Genomic DNA, 21,996 nt, shown 5'->3' with positions numbered 1-21,996 from the left:
CACCTGGCAGCTTTTCATACCTCTCTCCCTGGCCTCCTGTCCCTGAACATTTCTGCTCCTCTCCGGTCCGTGTTAATCTTCCACTTTAGAAGAAAGTTCGAATTGCATTTGCTATCCATTTAATAGTGAAATGCTGGCCTCTCTTGACAGCTTATAAATAGCTTCTTGGAGTCCAATTTTGAGATTTGGAATTTTTGCTGAGGGAAAAAAAATGAATAAACAGTGCTCTATCTGCAAAACAATCAGAGGTGGCTTGCCTCTTCACTTTCCCTCTCCCCCTTCAATTCCATTATGTCCTTCGGCATATGCAAGTTCCTTAATATCCCACGGGAAGAGAGTCCATTAAGGCAAAGACTTATATCAATCTCTCCCTTCCAGCTTAATTAAGTTTTTATAAACATCCAGCCCCAAATGGGGAAAAAATAAGAATGCACAAGCCGGTACCAAATTACCAAGGCAAATAGCATCCAAATCAAGTTATTTTTCCTGCCTTGTTTGAGTCCAGTTTTAATTAGGCAGCTGTTGGGACCTGGTGTTGCTAGCATGTAATTGTGTCATTGCTATTCATTAAATGTTTGAAGCGAGCTATTGTTGCCTTGCTTCTCAACATTTCCATTTCTTCTGTTTCTCACCAATGACCTAGCCAACTTTGCCTTTCAAATAATTACAGTTTAACAATAGCAGACACTATTTATCTTGTGGAAAGGCACTGGAGCTGCCTCTGCCCTGGCTTCAGGAGCAAACTGTTGTTCTCCAATTCTTTCTGATGATTTTGAGCCTGAGAAAGAACAAAAGTCCCAATTCCAAATTGTGAATTAATCATAGCATTGAATACAAATAGTACTCTTGTAATTAATTATATTTTATCTCCATAGGTACCAAAATAAGGATATCTCAAGACTGGAAGAGTATTTGAGATGAACATTATCTAAAGTTCACAAACATATGGCTAAATATAAATGGAATTATGTAAAGAACAAAGAGAGTACCTGAACAATCAAGAAAAGCACATCCTGAACTTACAGTCTGCTTAATTTTTCTTTTAGATTTCACACAAGTCTAGCATAGTCGATGCCTCGTTCACTTTGCTCATTTGTTTGACTGTGTTGAGCCATGAGCTCACCAGCTTGTCAGTTAATTCAATCATTTTGCATTGATTCAACCCAAAATCCAGCTAATCAAAATCTAATTTCAGCTTTGTTATGTAGTAAATGGATTACACCGAGTTCAAATCTTAATCACAGTCTGGAGGGACATGAGTACATGCTGTACACACACTTTCTTTTTTTGGTTGCTCGTTTCCTTCAGAATTAGTCACAAATGCTCATTTCCCACAACAATTATTTTACAAAATCTGCCTACAAGCTGTTTGCAGTTTGGTGTTCAAAACAAAACAAAATCCTTAATCTTTTAAAGTTAAAACCTTAAGAGTATTTGCTATTTGACTCCCTCAAACAATTCACAATAGTGGAATTATGCTTCTACCTCTGTTATCCTCCTATCAAGCATCACTCCACACGTACAGTACATACACAGAGAGAGCTAGCTTTCTTTTGCAAGCTTCTTTACCCTTTCAACTAATAGGTTCCCACTGCAGTTTTATTTTCAAAAGAATTTAGGATTGCCACAAGTTCTGTAGAAAAAGAAACACATTTTCTATCAGAGTGATTATGATGGCTTCCTCCCCAAATTCCCTGAGAACTGTAATTTGGTGAGAGTGATAAGATTTCTCAGTAGAAATACCCAATCTCCCTTGTAAGAGCCACAGCTCTTAGTAAGGCCCTCTACAACCTTTATTCTGCATGCGTTAAAATGGCTAAGACCACAATTCTAATGTTTAAGCATGGGAACATAAAATCTGTCTTTGATCTAATTTCCAACAGAAGGCTGCATGCTGTACAGACTTAGCTTTCAAGAATTCCACAATAATCCTCAAGTTAGTACAACCAGGACAACAAAAGTAATTGCTAGTGACAGTTTCATATAATGGTCACCAAGGCCTAAAATGTACAAAATAAGGAGTATGATATTCTATTATGGTTCCAGGGAAAATTTCAATGCAACAGAACAATTCACAGCTGCTAGAGATTCAAAGTGGTCCCCTTTTCTTTCTTTATTTCTCACAACTTCAGTGCTAATAGAATAGCAGCTATCAAAACATAAAACAATAGACGCTTCCAAATTATATTAAGGGGTAAACAATAAAACTAAAAAGTGACCTGGCAACAGTTGTTCAGATTGTAATTTAAAGCAGTAAGATCAAACAAAATAAAATGAAGGGAAAGAAAGAGAGAGAGAACACCTAACCAAAGTAATTCTCACTTGCCGTATAAATGTGCGTGAAGTCAAGCAAGCAGAATGAAAGTAGAAAGAGAGAGGCTGAAAACAAAGTACTGAAGGTCAGGGAGGTGTTTGGAAACAATAACCAAAAGAAGAGAGTTGTGGTGGCAGGGAATTTTGTTTATTTATTTATTTGTTTGTTTATTTATTGTGCATGTGTTTATGCCACTACAATTGTCTAACTTTGATGGCTTAATAGCAGGAATATACAAGCATACAATAATCAAAAATTCACTAAATACCAACAATTATCACAATCTACATAATGTGATTAGACACAGCCACATACTTACACACACAGTCAGTAACAATCCTTGGCGTCATATATCACTGAAGGATAGAGATTCATCCACCAACTATCCAGTTGTCTGTTAAAAGCCTTATTTTCTTTCCTGAGGAGAAGAAATAAAGAAAAAGATAAAAGGGAGGGAGGGAGGATAAAGACAGGACAATGTGGCAAAGAATAGGGTCTTCCCTATTTTGATTGGATTGCAAAAATCCTGGTGATCATGGATGAGAATAGCCATAAAAATACTCTTTGCCGCCATGTAGTGATCCTCAGGATTTTTTATCCTCTGCAGCCTCCAGAGGATTTTTTTATCCTCTGCACCCTCCTGCATAATCCTTCCCTGCGTATAGTAGTGCCCTAGGAAAGAAAGCCCCATGCCCAGCAGAAGAATCTACCACAGACATAAAAGCTACTTATCAGTTATTTATCCAGAACCACTAGACCTGTGGAGAACATTGAAAGAAAGCTTTGTTTCAGTGATTTTTTTTTTTTGCATCAAACCTCTTCAGATTAGCTTCACAAACCATCCTAACCAGGAGAGGTGGCCATGAAAGGTATGGTATGTTGTCTCTCCCTGAAGAAAATTGCACCCCCTTCACGTGATCCTTTCTTGCTTTTGGAAACCTCCATGATGACCCTATCGTTTGAAAAAATAAATGCAATTACTACGTAATGCTTACAGGGTTTAAATGGTTCCATAGTTATAACGGCCATGTTATTTATTTATTTATTTATTTATTTATTTATTTATTTATTTATTTATTTATTTATTTATTTATTTATTTATTTATTTATTTATTTATTTATTTGATTTGCCAATTGTTTACAAGATAATAAGTATAAGTGTATACATAGTTGTGAATACATGAAATGGGTACATATAAGAAAAATAAAAGAATAAGAGAAACAATAGGATAGGGACGGTAGGCACGTTGGTGCGCTTATGCACGCCCCCTACAGACCTCTTAGGAAAGGGGTGAGGTCAATAGTAGACAGTCTAAGGTTAAAGTTTTTGGGGTTTGGGGAAGAAACTACAGAGTCGGGTAGAGTATTCCAGACATTGACCACTCTATTGCTGAAGTCGTATTTCCTGCAATCAAGTTTGGTGCGGTTAACTTTGAGTTTGTATCTATTGTGTGCTATTTTTGTATTTTGTATCTATTGTATCTATTTTGTTCCCCACCACAGCAGTAGAAAAACAAAAAACAAAGAGAAGTCAGGAAGCTCTGGTAACCTTAACCCTTTGTGCAACTTGACACGGTTGACCAATCCTCTAGAAGATCAGGACTCCCATAGCCTGAGCAATGCTAAGAAAAAGCCAAATCACATCTACCCCTTTCTTCCTATTTTTGAAGGCCCCAGCATACATTGCTGAAGGTCCAAGAAAACACTATAGGAAGATCACTTACAGGAAAATTCAGAACACTGGAGATATCCCTATAAAGGCCCTCACTCCTTTAGCAAACACTACCTCAGAGGACAAAAATTGAATTAAGCCTATTTTTCTAAATGAAAAATAAATGTCATTTGACAGGAGACTGCTTCCAAATGACCATGACCATCTAGAACCTTCACAGTCAATGCACTGAAGCCAGAAATAAGATAGGAGGCAGAGAAGAAGAAGAAGAAGAAGAAGAAGAAGAAGAAGAAGAAGAAGAAGAAGAAGAAGAAGAAGAAGAAGAAGAAGAAGAAGAAGAAGAAGAAGAAGAAGAAGAAGAAGAAGAAGAAGAAGAAGAAGAAGAAGAAGAAGAAGAAGAAGAAGAAGAAGAAGAAGAAAGAAGAAAGAAGAACTAAAATGAGATGGATTGTTGCTGTTGTGTTGTGAACCCACTAACGTCTGCTACTAATCATCAAAGGCAGACCCAAATTGGACACCTCACATTTGATCAAGCAGCATGTTGTCAAGACATGGGGAAAGGTGTGGCTAGCATAATCTGTCAGGAAAACCTTCATTAATGGCCCTTGCCATACCAGCAGCCAAGAGAATCTCCAGATCTAGGAACATCTGCAAGCTATGAATTAAGATTTTTAGGGAAATAGCAAACCCATGCAAAATGATTTCAAAGCCTTGTCCTAAATCAGCCTTTCCATCAACTTCCAACCTGCTTGGTTAAGTATAACTTTGGTGGTCTGCATAGCCAAATGACTGTCCTTCATTGTTAACATATCTGTATACTGTTAAAGGGCATGACTTGTCTCTTTCTGGAGATCGCTGTCTGCTAATAAAAGTGCAGGCCTTATCTGGGCGACATCGTCCATGACATTGGCAACCTCATCAGAAGTAAGTCAATTTTAGCACGCTTATTCAAAAGTAAGCCTCTAACTTCAGGGCAGTTTACAGCTGCTATGTAAAGTGTGTTTACTATTGTAAGCATAGTAATAATGCCTTTACTATTGTAAGCGCCCAGGAGAGTTCTATACAAATCTACTTAGAAGCATTTCTCACTGGGTTCAGCGAGACTTATTCCAGGTGATCAGGTAAAGAGTTGCAATCGTTCCTGCACAATTGAAAACTACAGTAAATTACTGCACCACTTGGAATCTGTCTAAGATGGAGACCAATACATTTACGGAGAGTGTATTCAGAATGTAAAACAGAATTAAGAGTTTACCATAAGACATAATTTGCAGAGTGATCTATTCATGTATATATCATTTTCATTTGACAGTGTGATAGAAGACAAGAACCTCACTCTTAAAATAACAGGCAGATCTAGAATTAAAAAAAAACCTAAAGGCTCAGAGATATTCTCGTCTTTTCCATAACTGATAATCCTATCTACTGTTTCCTGGTGCATCCTCTGCCATATGGACAGATTTCTAATTAATATGTGCCAGTAGAAGAAAATGCATCTAATTTATCAAATTCTCAAATTGCAGTGATTTAACCATATGGGTTAAAGAAGATCTGATTTTCAACACCTTTGTGTCATGACCACTTTTCATCTTTACTGTATGCGAATTGGATGAAATCAACAATAACAGTAACAATAATAATATGTTGGCAGTAAGTTAGACAAATCCTTACGATTGTCTATATGGGAATCATTGTACAGGTATTTTCAATACTAGAACTCCCAGTACAAATACAGTACATTAGAAGACTATAGTTAAAATCTGTTGAGAGAAAATGGGCTTAGGGAGATTTGGAAATAACTACGGTAAGTCACCAAATATTGGACTAAGTAGTTGCCGGACATAAAAGTTGGTTTTAAGATGATTACCAATAAAAAGTACAGCTAAATCTGTAACTATTGGCAAAAAAATAAATAAATAAATAGAGAAGTAACAACTTGTTTATTCAGGTTGACTATTAAAGGGTGATATAAAATGGTTTGTGTTTAATTCACCAAGGTAACTTATCTGCTACTTCTTTGCTTTGCACTCCTTCTGGTAGCCAGCTCTTCTGTTCTTTGATGACTCGCTTTCTGGAGCATTCATTCAATGATGCTCAGGGTACTTTTGTCTGCAGAGATAGAGATACACAGGTGGCCCTTCATATATCTGTGGGCCAATAGGAACCAAAGGTAATCAATCCCAAAGAGCCAAGTGCCTCAGGGATTATTGCCACTCTCCAGATATTATTTCCAAATGATACTTGTTGCGTTCTAAGACTGTGCTGAAGTTCTCACTCGGGTCCGTGTTTGCAGCGGGAACACGGACTGCTCCTATTGGCTGATGCCGTTTGACAGCTGACTATAAAAGGGAGCTGTCAAACGGCATCAGCTGTTGCCTGTCAGCCAGCCACCCTGTTAGCTCATAGCAGCCAAGGCAACCCTTTATTTTTAAATAAAATTACTTGCTGAATGTTGCTCTGCGTTGCCTTCGTTCTTCCCACCGCCTACTTTTCAATAATCAATCAATCAATCAGAATAGAGCTGGAAGGGACCTTGGAGGTCTTCTAGTCCAACCCCCTGCTCAAGCAGGAGACCCTATAGCATTTCAGACAAGTGGCTGCCCAGTCTCTTCTTGAAACCCTCCAATGGTGGAACATCCACAACTTCTGAAAGCAAGCTGTTCCACTGGTTAATTGCCTTCACTGTGAGGGAGTTTCCCCTTAATTCCAGGTTGCTTCTTTCCTTGATTAGTTTCCATCCATTTTTTTCTCGTCTTGCCTTCTGGTACTTTTAAAAACAAGTTGATCCCCTCTTCTTTGGGTTTGTATTTGTACATCTATATTCCACTATTTTGTTCAGGAGCTCTGCCTTCTTACCATTTGATCATGTTGGGTTGAAAGAATGACAGCCCCAAAGTCACCCAGTGTGCTTCTATAGATGATGGTGGAACAAGAACCTGGGTCTCCTTGGTCTTAGTAGTAATTTCTTTAATTCCAGGTTGCTTCTCTCCTTGATGAATTTCCATTCATTGTTTTCTTGTCCTGCCCTCTGGTGCTTTGGAAAATAAGTTGACTCCTGTCCTCTTTGTGGCAACCTCTCAAATACTGTAAATACTTCCCTAGGAATAGCACAATCATCACTCACCTTTTGGCCAACTAGTTAGGTAACCACCCAGGACACTCCTTTTCTGCCCTCAGATAGAGGCTATGGGCCCTTTACAATGGATCCTAACTCAAAAACAACACAGAGAGGGTAACTGTCCAAGATGGCCAGCACTTCAGACTCCTCTCTAAGCCTATTCTGGTTTCAAATATGATGGAAACAAAGTCGTGAGATGCATTTAGCATCTTAATGCTAGCATCTGTAACATTTTCAAACCTCCCTTTGTTGATAATGGGAAAAGATGTCTCTGTCTTCTAAACACTTTAATTGGGATGGAGTGTCATTTCCAGGCACAGCAAAAAATATCACCTCTCCAATATCAGAAAAATAGGTGTGGAATCTGGAGGCACGATCCCTTACATTTAAGCAAAACAAAACACAAGAGTGGAACCCAACAGAAAAGGAAATATTTTTAACATTGATTGTTTTGAAAAGAGATTAAATAATAGCGTACAGTAGTCAGCCCTTCCATGGGAATAAATCCTGCCAAAAGGTAATTAGGGTTTTTGTGGAAAAACAGTATTGGCACATTTGGGAATGGTTAAATAAAGAGAAAACTGTTGATATTGGTCATTGCTAGATGTGCATTAGGAGCCTCTCACACTGAGCACCATCACATCCAACCATCAACACTGTCATTGATATCTGGCATCGTATTAGATCCTGATTTCTAACTGCTATGAAGCAATAAAAAGAGGACAGCTTTCAGAATGACAGAATAACAAAGTTGGAAGGCACCTTGGAGGTCTTCTAGTCTAGCCCCATGCTCAAGCAGGAGACCCTATACCATTTCAGACAAGTGACTGCCCAGTCTCTTCCTAAAAGCCTCCAGTGATGAAGCACCCACAATTTCTGAAGGCAAAGCTGTTGCACTGGTTAATTGTCTTCACTGTGAGGGAGTTTCCCCTTAATTCTAGGTTGCTTCTTTCCTTGATTAGTTTCCATCCATTGTTTCTTCTCCTGCCTTCTGAAATCATCTTGCAATTTCAGTGCCTGCCTGCCTGCCTGCCTCCATCAGACCCAATTTAAGAACATTTTTTTACAATGGTTGTTAAATGAATCCCACATTCTTTAAGCAAATTCAGCTTCCCAAATGAGCAGGTTTTTTTTGGCAGAAAATGGCTAAATGTTGCAAATCGTGACCGCATTACTATAGGATGCTGCAACCAGTCCATTTACACTGCACTCCTTAAAGGTGAGCCAGTTGCCAAAGGCTTGAATTGCAATCATCTGACAATGGGCATGGTACAATGATCGAAAGTGTGAGTACAGGACATAAGTCACTTTTTCCAAGGCCATCGTAACTTGGAACAGTCACTAAATGAATGGTCAAAAATAAGGGACTATCTGTATGGGATGAGGGAAGCTATGTTGTACAATTTTGGAGGAGGAAAACAGTATTATGTCTGTAACTGCTGTAAAAAAATTGGAAATTGCTTTTTTTTAAGTATTTCCTTTTTTAAAATCTTTATCCCTTTTTCTTTTAAGAAACTTCTTTTTTCAAGCTTGGTTCCATTTCAGCTATGAAATCAGACTTTTGTAATGGAAAGGCTGGATGTCTAGAAGTATAATGCCAAGCATAGCATTTGGGGAGAAACCTGACAAATTTCAGAAGGAAGTTTATAGAAAAAGCAAACCAATCTCTTTTAAATTCATGTAAGTCTTTATAACTTTGTTGTTTGGAGAGAACATTAAGTGACATTTGCAAGCAAATTACAGTATTGTGGTCCTCCCCCAAAGCTACAAATGTTACATCCTCATGAACCATGTCTTGTGATTAAATCCAGATTTCTTTCTTTTTCTTCTTTTTATCCCAAGGCTTTGTAAGGGGATGAAAGTGAAAGGCAGAGAACTGTTATGATTTCTGCAGGCATTTTCTACCTTTTCACAGTTCCCTGATACACTATATCACACACAAAGCTTCCCAACAATTCTACAATTGGATTGTTTCTTAAAATCAGCCTGATTCATCCCAAGATTCAGTTGAATGTGTTGCATATCTGTAATATACATTTTGGTTTCATCTCATCCTACCCTACCCTACCCTACCCTACCCATTGTTTTTTCATGTATTCTCATTGCATTTCAGTCGCATGGCAATTTCAATTGGTTCTATCCCTTTTTCTCATACAATGAAGTTGTTTAAAAAGATTAGATTTTTCTTGATGTAAACCTGCTTATTAAGCCCCTCACAAAAAAGAGAGTAAAACCTTTCCCATACTGTCCACAACATGTAATATACATACATATACATACACATACACTACACACTACACACACACACACACACACACACACACACACACATATGCACAGGTCCTCGCTTAACAACCAATTGCTTAGTGTCCATTTGAAATTACAACAGACCTCCCCAAAGCTTCTTACAACCCATTTTCAAAGTTCTGATGGATTCACACACACATACATATACACCCACAGTCACATGATTGCATTTTGGGCCCATGGTAACTGGCTCATCTTTATTTTTGGCATTTTTTGGCTGGGTTTCAGCATTTACTTCCCCCAGCACAAAGGGCTTGCTTAACGACTTCTGTGTCCCTCAATGACCAAGGCAAAAAAGGTCATAAAATTGGGAGCGGTCACGTGGTGACCTGCTTAATGATTGCCATGACTAACAAACATAACTCCTGGTTTAATTATGGTCACAAGTAAAGGACTACCTGTACACACAGAGAGACACTTAAATAAGAGCACTTGAGAAATTTTTCCATAGTCTTCAGTTTGTTCAAGTCAAATGAAAGCCAAAACCTTTTTAATGTGTGGCTAATGTTATAGCCAATGAATGAGGGATTTCCCTTATCAGTTGAACTATGAATACGGGGAAGGAAATCAAGGAAATAAAAAATGCCTGGCACAATTAAACATGGACACCACTCAACCCCATGCGTATGTAGGCAAACATTGCAAACATTGGCTGGCAGCATTTCTAACTAATAATATTACAACTGGTCTAGAGCAAAAGTAGCTCCTCCACTTTTTCTCTGGGGAAAGAAAATTCTGGTGCTTACTAATTCAGAGAGAGAACTGCAGGAAAAGGAGTGGAAAAACCTGTGCCAAGAATACCAGGTGTACTTTCTGGCTTCGCTTGTGAGCACATCCTACCCGACCATAAGATTAGCATTGTTTACCTTTTCTCTTTCTCTAATTAAACTCAACATGCGTATGTATTTGCCGGAGATTTCTTCCAGCTTGCTGGATAGAAAAATCTGCCCACGGAGTGTTAAGAATAAAAAAGACGTATCGGCTCTATTAGACATGTTAAGCATATGCTTGATATCACTTTTCCCATTAAAAAAATTCCTGAAAAACCTTCATGTAGACAGGATTGTGCTTTTATTCTGTTTCATCGTTTTTAAAAAAATGTTTGGTATTGATGTGTGTAATATAAATCGTAAGACAGTAAGCATCAGCTCTACAGGCAGTAAACATGGGTGCATTTTCTGATTAAGAGGGAAGAGTTAGCATTCATAGCAGATCTTTCTTTCTTTCTTTCTTTCTTTCTTTCTTTCTTTCTTTCTTTCTTTCTTTCTTTCTTTCTTTCTTTCTTTCTTTCTTTCCTTCCTTCCTTCCTTCCTTCCTTCCTTCCTTCCCTCCTGCCTTCTTTATTGTCTTCTTTCCTTCCTCTAATACAGGGGTGCCCAACCTCCTCTCAGTCCATGAACCAGTACTGGTCCACAGCATGCCAAAAACCAGGCCATGCAAACAAGCAAAGCCCCATCTGGGGGATGCAAGCAGCACATAAAACCATGCCCCTTCTGATCCACGGAAAAACCTCTCTCCATGGAACCAGTCCCTGGTGCTCAAAAGGTTGGGGACCACTGTTCTAATATAACAATTTTTGATTGATAGGTTTTGGTGTGCCCTTCCCTCTGGACACATTAATATTCCTAGGGGCTGCACATACTTTGAAGAAGTAATTTGGCTGCTTGAAAACTTGCATCAAACTCAAGTTGATTTAGGAATGTGATGCATTAAAGCAACCGGATCTTTTTTCAGGGTCAAGTGTGCTGTAATGAATAGCAGAAGTGGCTGTGCTCATATAAGATCCAAATCTTACCTTCCAAAACATTTTTGAAGCGTGCACATATATACTACGAATTAAAGATGATTATAATGAAGAATGTGTTATAGCCATTTGTCTGAAATGATACAGGGTCTCCTGCTTTAGCAGGGGGTTCAGCTAGAAGACCTTCAAGGTCCCTTCCAACTCTGTAAAAGCCTGTGTTCGCTTATGTCATTTCTGGACAAGATTTTCATTCTCATTTTACAAATAATAAAAAGAAAATAAAAGTTCATCTTATTCATGCTACCAATTCACAACCACTGGAATATGTTTTTATTATCAGTTATTAGAGAGCTACATTATTTATGATTGCTCCCCTAAATCATGAATGCAGCTGTCACCAAACCGCATCATGAACAGCCATACAGTGTTTCTTAAAGGCTTTGAGTTACATGACGTCTCCGTGGGACTAACAAGTTTAAATGAGGGATTGGTTACAGCAATAGAATCTTTCTGGCCTTTGATTCAATGGTCTTACTTCGGTCATTCTGCCTTGCCTAATCCAAGCACAATGTAATGACTTGTGTTGCTTTGTGGTTGTCACAGTTCTTGAACTCGTCTTGTCCCCCATACTTATTCATTTTCATGTCTTTTACTAGAACTGCATTTTGGATTTGATCTGATCTGAACTGCTTTGTCTTCTGGCTCCTTTTTCTGAATATTTGTGCTGCTCAAGTCACAGCCTCAGGTCTTTCAGCAAGGTTTCATAATGTCAGACGCTTGTGAGTTTCCTATGCACTCTCTGGATACCGTTCGGACAGGTGATTAATTATTTTAATGGGAACTTTTGACTTGGTGAGAGCTTCTACAGAAGGATCTACCATTTCTAATTTTCTACTTTGTTTCAAAAGCAGCGATTTGAAAGAAATGTCCTCTTCAGGAGGTATAGCACAGGACAATGTATGCCAGTTAGCCCAGCTCTTGAAGGCAATTCTTTTTACAGCCGACACAAATGATGACAATGTGAACTGAGATGTACAGACACAAAAATAATTACTTTACTTTAAATATTTATTAAATATAATATAGCAACTTTATAAACCTGGATTCACTGCAAAAAATAATAAAATGTGTCTGATTCCGTATTAAAGGAAACCCTGGAATTAAAATTTCGGCTTTCTTCTCATACTATTTTTTTGTTTCCAAAGCTATGAAGAAGGGTATTGTTACTTTCTATATTTTTCCTAACAAACTTTGGAAGTGCTTGGTATATCCAAACACTTAAAATATTGAAAATTTAAATATTATTTTGTAAAGTTTGAAAAAAAAAAAGCTTGTGCAGAAGACATACCTTAAAAAGATAAGCGTACGATTCCATCCACCCCACCCCACCCGCAGGGATGTGTTTATCAGCTGAATAAAACAGGTTAAGTATTCTCTGCATGTTTGTTTTTTCCACTTGATAAAAGGAATAATGGATATATTTGGCTGTTTCGTCTATCTCTAGGACTGTTTTAAGGGGAAAAAAGTTTCTTTGCATTATCCAGGGAATCTAATCATGCTTTTTTTTTTTTTTTTTTTTTTGCTACTGTCTCTCTTTCATCCTTGGGGAAAACACCAGCTCTTCAGGCTTTGTTCAAAAAACAATTTCCCATTGCTCAAGATTCAGTCAGTGAATTTATCAGTTCCTTTCTCCCCCCCCCATTCCCCCGCCCCGTCTTATTTTTATTACATTTGAGCAAATTCTTTACTGCCAACAGAACACTGTGCATTCAGCCCCTGAGAATGAAGATATCTACCTAAGCTCAACCATCCCTATCAATTCTTCTCCTCTCCTCCCCTCCTCTTCTCTTCCTGTAAGGAGATGTATCTTGTTCATAATTTTTAGCTGATTTTCAATTATTACCAGAGATTTACTCCCCCCTCCCCCCCAAGTTGTGAGTGTAGATTCTCCATCTGCATGGCCCATTTTAAGATATTTTTGGGAGGAGCCTCAACAATATTATTTCTCTTTCCTTGTTGTCTCTAAGGCGGAGGTGGGAAGGGATAGTCAGGTATAATTCTGTCATATAGATGCAGCAGACTGTACTGCTGCTCCAACATTTTGTTGAGGAAGAGTTGCGGAAGCAACATTGTGGTTTTGTTAGGCTTGCTTTTTCCTGTAGCTGTAAATTCATTTCTGGGTCAATTTGTGAATCTGGCCTGCATAAGCAGCAACAACAATGACAACAGCCTGGAAAACCATATAGATTTTCATCTGCATTTTTTCCCCAAATGAACACATTTATCTCAGGGGTACATTTTCTGAAAATAATGTTTGGGTAATTTAACATATTTTTGTGCATTCTTTTCCTTTACACGTGGGCTTTGTGTGTTTTTCCTTAATATATTAATGTCTGTGTGCATTTTTAGAGTTCCAAATCTGTTACAAACTTGTACAAAGTGCAGATTTCACAGTAGCATAAAGGTGCTTTCTATAGGTTTGGGCAACATCAACTGACAAAGTTGGGTTAAGAATTTGGCACCAATATATATTTTTACTCCCACCTAGTCCTTGGGCTAGATGCCTCTATCACTCCTACCCATTATTTTGTCCTTTTTTTGAAGCCACACTATGGGTAGCCCATGAGCCATAAGCTTCATAAAGCCCTCTGGAGCTCTCATGTGTCTCTTAGACATTGAAATACAATTGCGCCAGGCAAGTGATTGTACAATAATATCAAGGAGAATTTAAAGATTCACTATTCCTCAATAATCTTGTGTGTGTGTGTGTGTGTGTGTGTGTGTGTGTATATACGTGAGTGTGAGAAGGAGAGAAATGAGAAAAATGGATGTGCAAGGGTTATGCTCCATTCACTCTCATTGCCCTCCATCTATTTCATGAGGCTCTGCACATCTGCCAACCCAGATTTTTCTCTAGGAAAGACAAAAGGAAAAAGGAGCAGCAGGTTGATATCACCATCCCTTTGCTTCAGTCATGGTTCACTTGCCTGACCACAACAAATGACTATGCAGTGGTTAAAAATAGATATGACACGAAAGAATGTACTAGGTCTCTGCTCACAGCTAAGAAGATCACAAAGGGAAATATGTAAAAAAGGAATGGTACTTACAACAAGGCAGGTTTAGATGGTCTCCATTATCTGTGGTCTGGTTAACTACAGTTTCACATGTTTATGGTTGATTGAGAACAGATTTTAGTGTAATAAATGTTAGTAATTGTTTTTAGATTTACATCCGGCCAGCTGAGTGGGACGGAAGCTGTCAGGGTCTGGACTTGAGGGGAAAGAGGTGCGCTGACCTGAGAACTCCAGCCGCATCAAAGGTGGTACTCACCTGGAAGAAACTCGGACACCAATCCCCAAGCTGGGTGGGGAGGCCCCCAAACCCAGGGGGTGGGACACACTCACAGCGATTGAACTGTCTGTGACACTCAGATGGCGTAGCTCCGGGAGGAACCCATGGCCACAAGTGCATTTGAAGAGTCTATGATCAAGGTGTCCTGCAATTCACATTAATTCTAGCAGCTAGCTGCATTCTTCATTGACACACAAGCTGAGTCACCCACCTAACCCTAACTCTTTATAAATCAAGAAAGGAATATGGTGGCAAAGTGGTTAGAATTCAGTATCGCAGACTAATTCTGCCCACATCCTGGAGTTTGATTCTGATGGGACTCAAGATTGACTTAGCCCTCCATCCTTCTGAAGTCAGTAAAATGAGGACCTGTATTGTTGGGGGATGACTCTGTCAACCGCTTAGAGAGGACTGTAAAGCACTGTGGAGTGGTATGCAAGTCTAAGTGCTATTGCTATATAATGCTCTCACCTCCTATTTCTCCACAACAACAATCCTATGAAGTGGGGTGAGCTGAGTTGAAAGAGAGTGACTGATCCAAAGTCATCCATGCAGCTTTTATGCTTAAGGGAGATTTTGAACTCGGTCTCCCAGTTTCTAGCCCAGCATCTTAAGCACTCCACCAAATTGGCTCTCTCACATAAAGGCTTTTCAGATTCTACAAATTTGGCCCTGTTTTTAATTACTTTATACATGAACCAAATGGCAGACAGACTTTGATCCATGTGTACAATATATTTTTAAGGATTGGTATTAAATCATATGCAAAATGTAATTTGCTCCTCCTTTTCCTCACACCATTTCAGTAGATCTTGCAGAATCAAGCCAGTTGTGAGACATCAGATGGCTTCCTAGAAGCAGCTGGTCTTCTTTGAAGCTGCTCACTCAACTGATATAGAGGGAAAAGGGAGTGGCCTTGAAAGGATAGGGGGAGAGCCATCACCAAGGCAACAGATAAAAGGAGCCTGAGTCTGGGCTAAGAATGTAATATGGGTAAACATCTTAGCCATCTGACATCTCAGTCATCAAGACAAACCCCTCCTGGGAGTCATCCTGCTGAAGCTTCCAACACCTCCCAGAATTCCCAGTCTGTAATAGCTGGAATTTCTGTGATTGTTGAATTCTTTGTGTTTTACTTTAGGGATTATTTTCACGTTTCAAAAGAAAACATACTCTGCCTTAGAGACTATCCTTTTCAACCCGTGGCTTGCTATGAGACAAGACTTCTTCCTCTTGTTGACTGGCTGAGAGAAAATGAGAAAAATCACTAATCACTGTAACTTATCTCTATATAGACTGAAATGAAATTTGCATTTCATAGGTATGCACTTCTTTTCAGAAAAAAAATATTTACAGCATGATATCATATCTATTAAATGTCAGATAAAAACGTATTAAAACCTCCCCACGTCTACTCTTGCATGGATAACATGCATGAACCATTGGGAGGATATGAAGCAGGCTTCCTACCTCTCTAGAAGACAATGTCAAAATTTAACTAGGTTCTCATTTGCTATTTGGAGGGAGTAAGGAACTTTCTTCTTCCAGTGGTATGTAATGTCCCCTTGGAAAATGGCTATTTCACTGGACATTCATCTTTTTTTAAAAAAAATTAATATGTTCCCATTTGCTGTAAGCAAACAATCTGTCATATAAAAATATTATGACAGCAAGCTCAGAAAGGTGACAAAAGGTAGGACAAATATACACACTTGGAGACCCAAGACATATGGAAGGCACTGTTTAGGGAAGCTTGCTCGAAGCCCTCATAAATAGGAACTTTTCCTTAAAAATGTTTTACAGAGTTGTTCTGCCCACCATAGGTGAGAATAAAGGGAAGCAACAGATTCTCTGTCTTCTTCAGATGATACCGGTAGAGGTCTCCAGGGTAGAGAAGTGCTCTTAGTCTGGATCAGGGATTGCTGCCCCAGGGCAGGAATAGAGGGGCCAGTTGCTGCATAGGCATCAGTACCAGTGTCTGATGGCACAGAGGGTCTGATACTTTAGACCAGGGGTGTCAAACTCACATTGTCTTGGCAGTGTCATGTGATGTATCAGGACTTTTTTCCCCTTCGCTAAACTGGGCATGGGCGTGGTCAGCGCGTGATGTATCTGGTCCAAGGGCCGGGAGTTTGATAAGCCTGCTTTAGACACTTCCTCTTTTTTCCATTTCAGAGAAGATAACTCTTGATACCAGGCCCTAACATTCTTTGACAAGAAACTCAAACTATCCTACAGTCAGAAAATGAAATTGGAGAGGCATTTGAGAAAGAAACAGTAATAGCTGAGTTGGCTGGGCAGTGAGTCAGATTCAGATACGTATCTGGAGTTAAGATTGAGTGGTGAAGTGGCTTTGCCGGTGATATCAAATTGTAGATTGATTGATTGGTTAGATTTATATCCCATATTTCCTCCAGGAACTCAAGAAGGCTAGAAAAATCGAAAAGGGATTTGTTAGGAGTTCCCAAGTGATCTAATAGTAAATAGACTTCACAATGCCAGATGCAGTTCAGGCTAAAGAAACACAAAGCAATATATATTGACACAAGAAACTCTAACTTCTCATATAAATTTAAGATATTTTTGCTAACTGTGACTGAGCAGGAAAAGGATCTTGGATTCACAGTAAGCAGCTAAAAAAAATATCACTCAGTGTTCAGCTATTGTAAAAAGGGAAATTCTGTAGTTTAAGTTATCAGGAAGAAACTCAAAACTCAGCGACTGGCATTTTTTAACTTAGAATGAAGAAAAGAAAAGAAGACATAGTGGAAAAAATCATGCATAATTTGGACACAAAGAAGTGTTTTGTCCTCTTATATAATGAATGATGTACCCTCTGTGTGTGTGTGTGTGTGTGTGTGTGTTGATATGTTTTGATTTTATTTGTATGTGTGTGGATACTTGTACTTGGATATTAGTAAGTGTGTGTATGTGTATACACACACATACATACATACTTACATGTATACACATGCTAGTTGTTAGTGATTGGAGCAGCCTATATATGGCATGTTAGTAAATAAATAAATAAATAATATCCCTTTCTCAGAAATATTAAAAAGTGGGCTCATCTACTGAAATTGAATGCAAGGAAAATCAGGAAAGATGGAAGAAAATACATTATTTTTCCATACAAGCACTGAGTTAAGGGATGGAATTTGCCTCTGGCAAATGTGTAATGGCAGCCAATTTAACTGGTTGCAATGGTTCAGAGGCTCAGACTATCTGTGGCTCATGATATTGCTGTTGCTTATTACTTCCTATATCTTCCTGTATCACAGGCAGTGTGCAATAATATTGGTTGCTGAAAAGTAACAGGAGAAGCCCTCCAGGCTTCTGTGCCAAGTGCGTCCAATTGGCCATTATGGCCACTGAATGCTGGCTAGAGGGCATAACGCCTGATCTTACAGGGCTCTTTGGAACTTCCTAAGGAAATGATGGGTTTGTGTCAGAGTCCAGGAAAGAGACAAGGATATTTGGGGAAATAAATGGCCTTCACATGATCCAAATGCTGTTTATTTTTATCTAGATCATCTGGTAATTACAGTATATATCTGATTTACTGAATATATATTTTTAAGCCTATCCTTCAAGAAATGTTCAAAATATCAAGGTAGATTTTTGGAACGTTATACGCCATCAACCTGGCGCTCTCAGAGTGCTAATTAATCTATTAGCATTTGATGTTGTTTTGATCTTAGCATACAAGAAGTCATCCTTTTAGTTGTTATGTTTATACTTTGATACACATATCTCTGGTTTGGGTACAAGCATGTGTCAAGGCCCATCCTAAACCTTTTGAAGACAAAGCAAAATAAAACCCCAACAACTCATTCTATTGTCATTATCAGTCAGGACTGTTAAAGATGGAAGGGGCTCCTTTCTCTCTCTCTCTCTCTAAGAAACATTTGAAAGGGGCATCCAAATGAGCTGCCATCATTTCCCAGAATTAGCTTAAGTGACAGTCACTTTGTACACACATGTTTACAATCAAGAGCAGATGGTGCAGCTATTGGATCAGTTTCAGCACCACTCCAGTGCATGCAGCCAAGCCAGGGATTGGAACAAGATACGCTGACAGATAAATACCCTTATTCTGTTGTTGATCTTCTGAGATATGTGTTAGTTTTGCTCTCGGGAAACAGGTAGTTGGGTCCTGTGCCAGCTGTCAGTATTTTTAAGCTGGCTTCTAGGGTTTTTTTTTTTAAGGAAAAGACTCAGGGACTTCACTATTTGGCAGGTGAGGAGAAGAGGAATCTACAGATAATCACCAAGGACATTATTTCTCTTGCCAAATTATTTATAAAAAGCAGAAGGAGAAAAGATGTACATACTCTCATACCCCCAAGGTGAGTTTTGATCACAGCAATCCATATTTACCCATACGCGATATAATAAATGAGGATTACTGACAGCAAGGAAGCAAATATTCATTTTTAACTTCAAGAAAAAATGCATCATAATTGAGCTGGTTTGACACATTTGCTGGGGGGTAGGTAGGTGGGAATGGTGAACTAGTCCTAATATAGTGCCCATGCTATGAAAAATACAAACTCAGTAAATCAACGTGTGGCAGGAAATAAAAGGCAGCTAGGGGCAGATATAGCAGGATGGAACACAGTAAGTGTGTTTTAGTTAGGCTCCAAAGGCAAAAAAAATTATGGTTTGGGTGCTTTAAAAAAAAAAATCCTACCAAGTAATCCAGATCAAGAAACTGATTCCACTGGATGACTAAACTATACTTTATTGAGATAGACTTTAATAACAAAATTTTGTTTATTATTGATATTTCACAAATTTATAGGACTGTTCAGCTCACACAAGGTTCCACTTGTACATCCGATTGTGTTTTTCCTCCCCTCTCTCTTATTCTTCAGTGGATCAGGGAGGAGCCAGCCTCAGTAGCTAAAGGATCCTTCTGGCTAACTATGTCTTTCCCATATGGATCTTTTGTTATGAAAGCCCAACTTATTATAACTAAGAAGTTATTTTAAGCCACCTAGTGTTTCTGTGAGAGAATAGGCAGCTATATATATTTTCTAAATAAATAAGTAAATTTTAAAGATCTAAAAAATATGTGAATGCATTGTTACATTAAGGCAAACTGAATTCTGTTCAAAGAAAAATAAGATGCTGCAATTTGTGGAGACAAGGAACACTGAGAAAAAATTATACAAATTCACTTCTTGCACATTAATCATATAACTTTGATTGGGAGCCACCCAGAGCAAGTTATAAGATGGGAAGATATATAAACATTTTGAATAAATAAACTTTTGCCCTCTCATGGAAAGGAAGAAAGGTGTACCACACAGACACACCTTCCCCTGGTAATTTTACCTCATGAACCTGGTTAACTTTCTGGGCTGGCCAATACCCTTTTGTGTTGAGTTATTAGGACAACTGGAGACCTTCAGTAGGTTCTTTGCTTTGCCAAAAGCTTGAGCAAAATAGCCCCTTGAAGTGGCTTCATGAAACAACACAGTTCCTTGCTTTACTTTGCTTCTTCTAGACAGCCATTTGGAATAGCAAGTAGAGACTTGTGAGCTCTGGCAGTGCTGGAGGAGATTGCAAACTAATCTCCACAAAGCACTTTATCAAACCAAATTGCATCACTGCTTTGTCTCAATGAGGTGCATCACTTCATCTTTGTGGCAAATCAGAGCTGCCTTTCATAGATCTAACAGCTCGGTTCCATGACAATTGAAACTACTGCTCGGAATAATAGATACTTGCTTTTTTTAAAAAAAAATTAAAGAAAGCAGAGTCCCCACAGGGTACAGAGATTTAACACTTGGAGTCTAAGTTGAATGATGTTTTTCTCAGTGGAGCAGTGGCATTTTGGCAAGAGCAGGAGAAAATTCAGAGGTAGGTATCCATAATGAGCTCAAGCTGATCTTCGATTCAGGCTGGATTATCTATTTGAAGCAACTTTTGAAGAGCTTTAAAAATTGTACCATCTCCAGCAAAAGAATAGAAGACCTGGGACACTTGTTCAGACAAACTGCATTGGTTATTAGGAATGTGCCTATTTACTGCTGTGAGGTGGGCAGATGTATAAATTGTTTCAATAAATAAATCTGAAGATTTCAGTGAAAGACAAATTCACCAAATCACCTCTTTTTGCCATATCACTGGATCAGTTTGATATTTTCAGTTGAACTGCATATTTCTGAGGTGAATCAACAATCTGAATCAATTCTGCTACTCAGTTCATTATGGAAATTGAATATTATAGATGTTTCTAACTGAGTTGACACAACCTGTTGAAATGAACTGATTGCTTGGGGGATGTGCATGTATTAACAGTTTGTTTCTGTGCATAATTTTGATCTTTGAAATCTTTAATGGGGGTCTTTAATAATGTACTTGGCCCAAGCCTACAATATATTTGAGATCACTTTTTTCTATACCACTTTATGCCTACTGTATTATGTAAAAGCTCGTCTGCTATGATGGAGGCCAATTGACGCAGTTCTTTGCTGAAAGAAGTTAAGCCAACTATTCTTAGATGCCCATTGCTATTTGGTAAATATCTTGTTTAGGAAAATAAATCCTTACACAATTAAAACAGAAAACACATTTATTCAATGACATTCTTTAATTTTAATTATTAATCCTCATGATTCCAAGGATGATGAGGTACCCATTTCTTATAATTTATATGGCAGAAGAAATGAATGAGTACTTACTGCTCTGATGATGGATGCAAGGATGCGGACAACAGGATAAGAAGGCAGAAGATGAAAGCAGAAGCAAAAGACAGGCGAGGAGGAGCATAACATCAATCAATCAGCCTAACATTAATACCTAGGAAAATATTGGAAGGGGGGAAACAGATCTCTGAACATCTACATATAAATGAAGTTATAACAGGAAGCCAGCACAGGTTTGTTAAAACAGATCATGCCAAACCAATCTTATTTCATTCTTTGACAAAGTGACTAAGTTAGTAGACCAGTGAAATGCTGTGGACATAGTATCCTTAGACTTCAGTAAGGCATTCGACAAAATAGACCACAATCTACTTCTTGGTAAACTAGCAAAATATGGGATAGACAGCATCACAACCAAATGGATTTGTAACTGGCTGACAAACTGTACTCAGTGAGAAGTCCTTAATCTACATGGAAGGAAGGAAGTAATAGGGTACACAAGGCTCCGTCTAAGGTCCAGTACTCTTCAATATCTTCATAAATGATTTAGATGAGGGAATATAAGGGGAACCCATCAAATTTGCAGATGACACTAAGCAAGCAGGAATAGCCACACCACAGAAGACAAGCTCAGGATCCAAAAAGATCTTGAAAGACTTGAACAATGGGCCCTATCCAACAACATGACATTTAATATGCAGAAAACCAAGGTTTTACAATTAGACAGGAAAAACCAAAGGTACAAGTACAGATTGGGTGAAATTTGGCTCAAAAACTATAACAGAGAGAGAGAAAGTGAGGGGGACCTTGGAGTCCTAGTGGAATCACTTA

The 21,996-nt window shown here is 38.5% G+C and overlaps 1 pseudogene; it reads right to left on the bottom strand.

Annotated features, from left to right (window-relative positions):
* Positions 1-14,579: 14,579 nt before the first annotated feature.
* Positions 14,580-14,729, bottom strand: LOC148132214 (5.8S ribosomal RNA; annotated as a pseudogene).
* Positions 14,730-21,996: the final 7,267 nt, after the last annotated feature.

Source organism: Notechis scutatus, chromosome 2 (assembly GCF_049901735.1).
Source record: "Notechis scutatus isolate UNSWTSFEM ecotype Mainland chromosome 2, rNotScu1.2, whole genome shotgun sequence".
Classification (NCBI taxonomy): Eukaryota; Metazoa; Chordata; class Lepidosauria; order Squamata; family Elapidae; genus Notechis; species Notechis scutatus.
The sequence above is the reverse complement of the archived record's forward strand: the minus strand, read 5'-3'. Positions and strand labels throughout refer to the sequence as shown.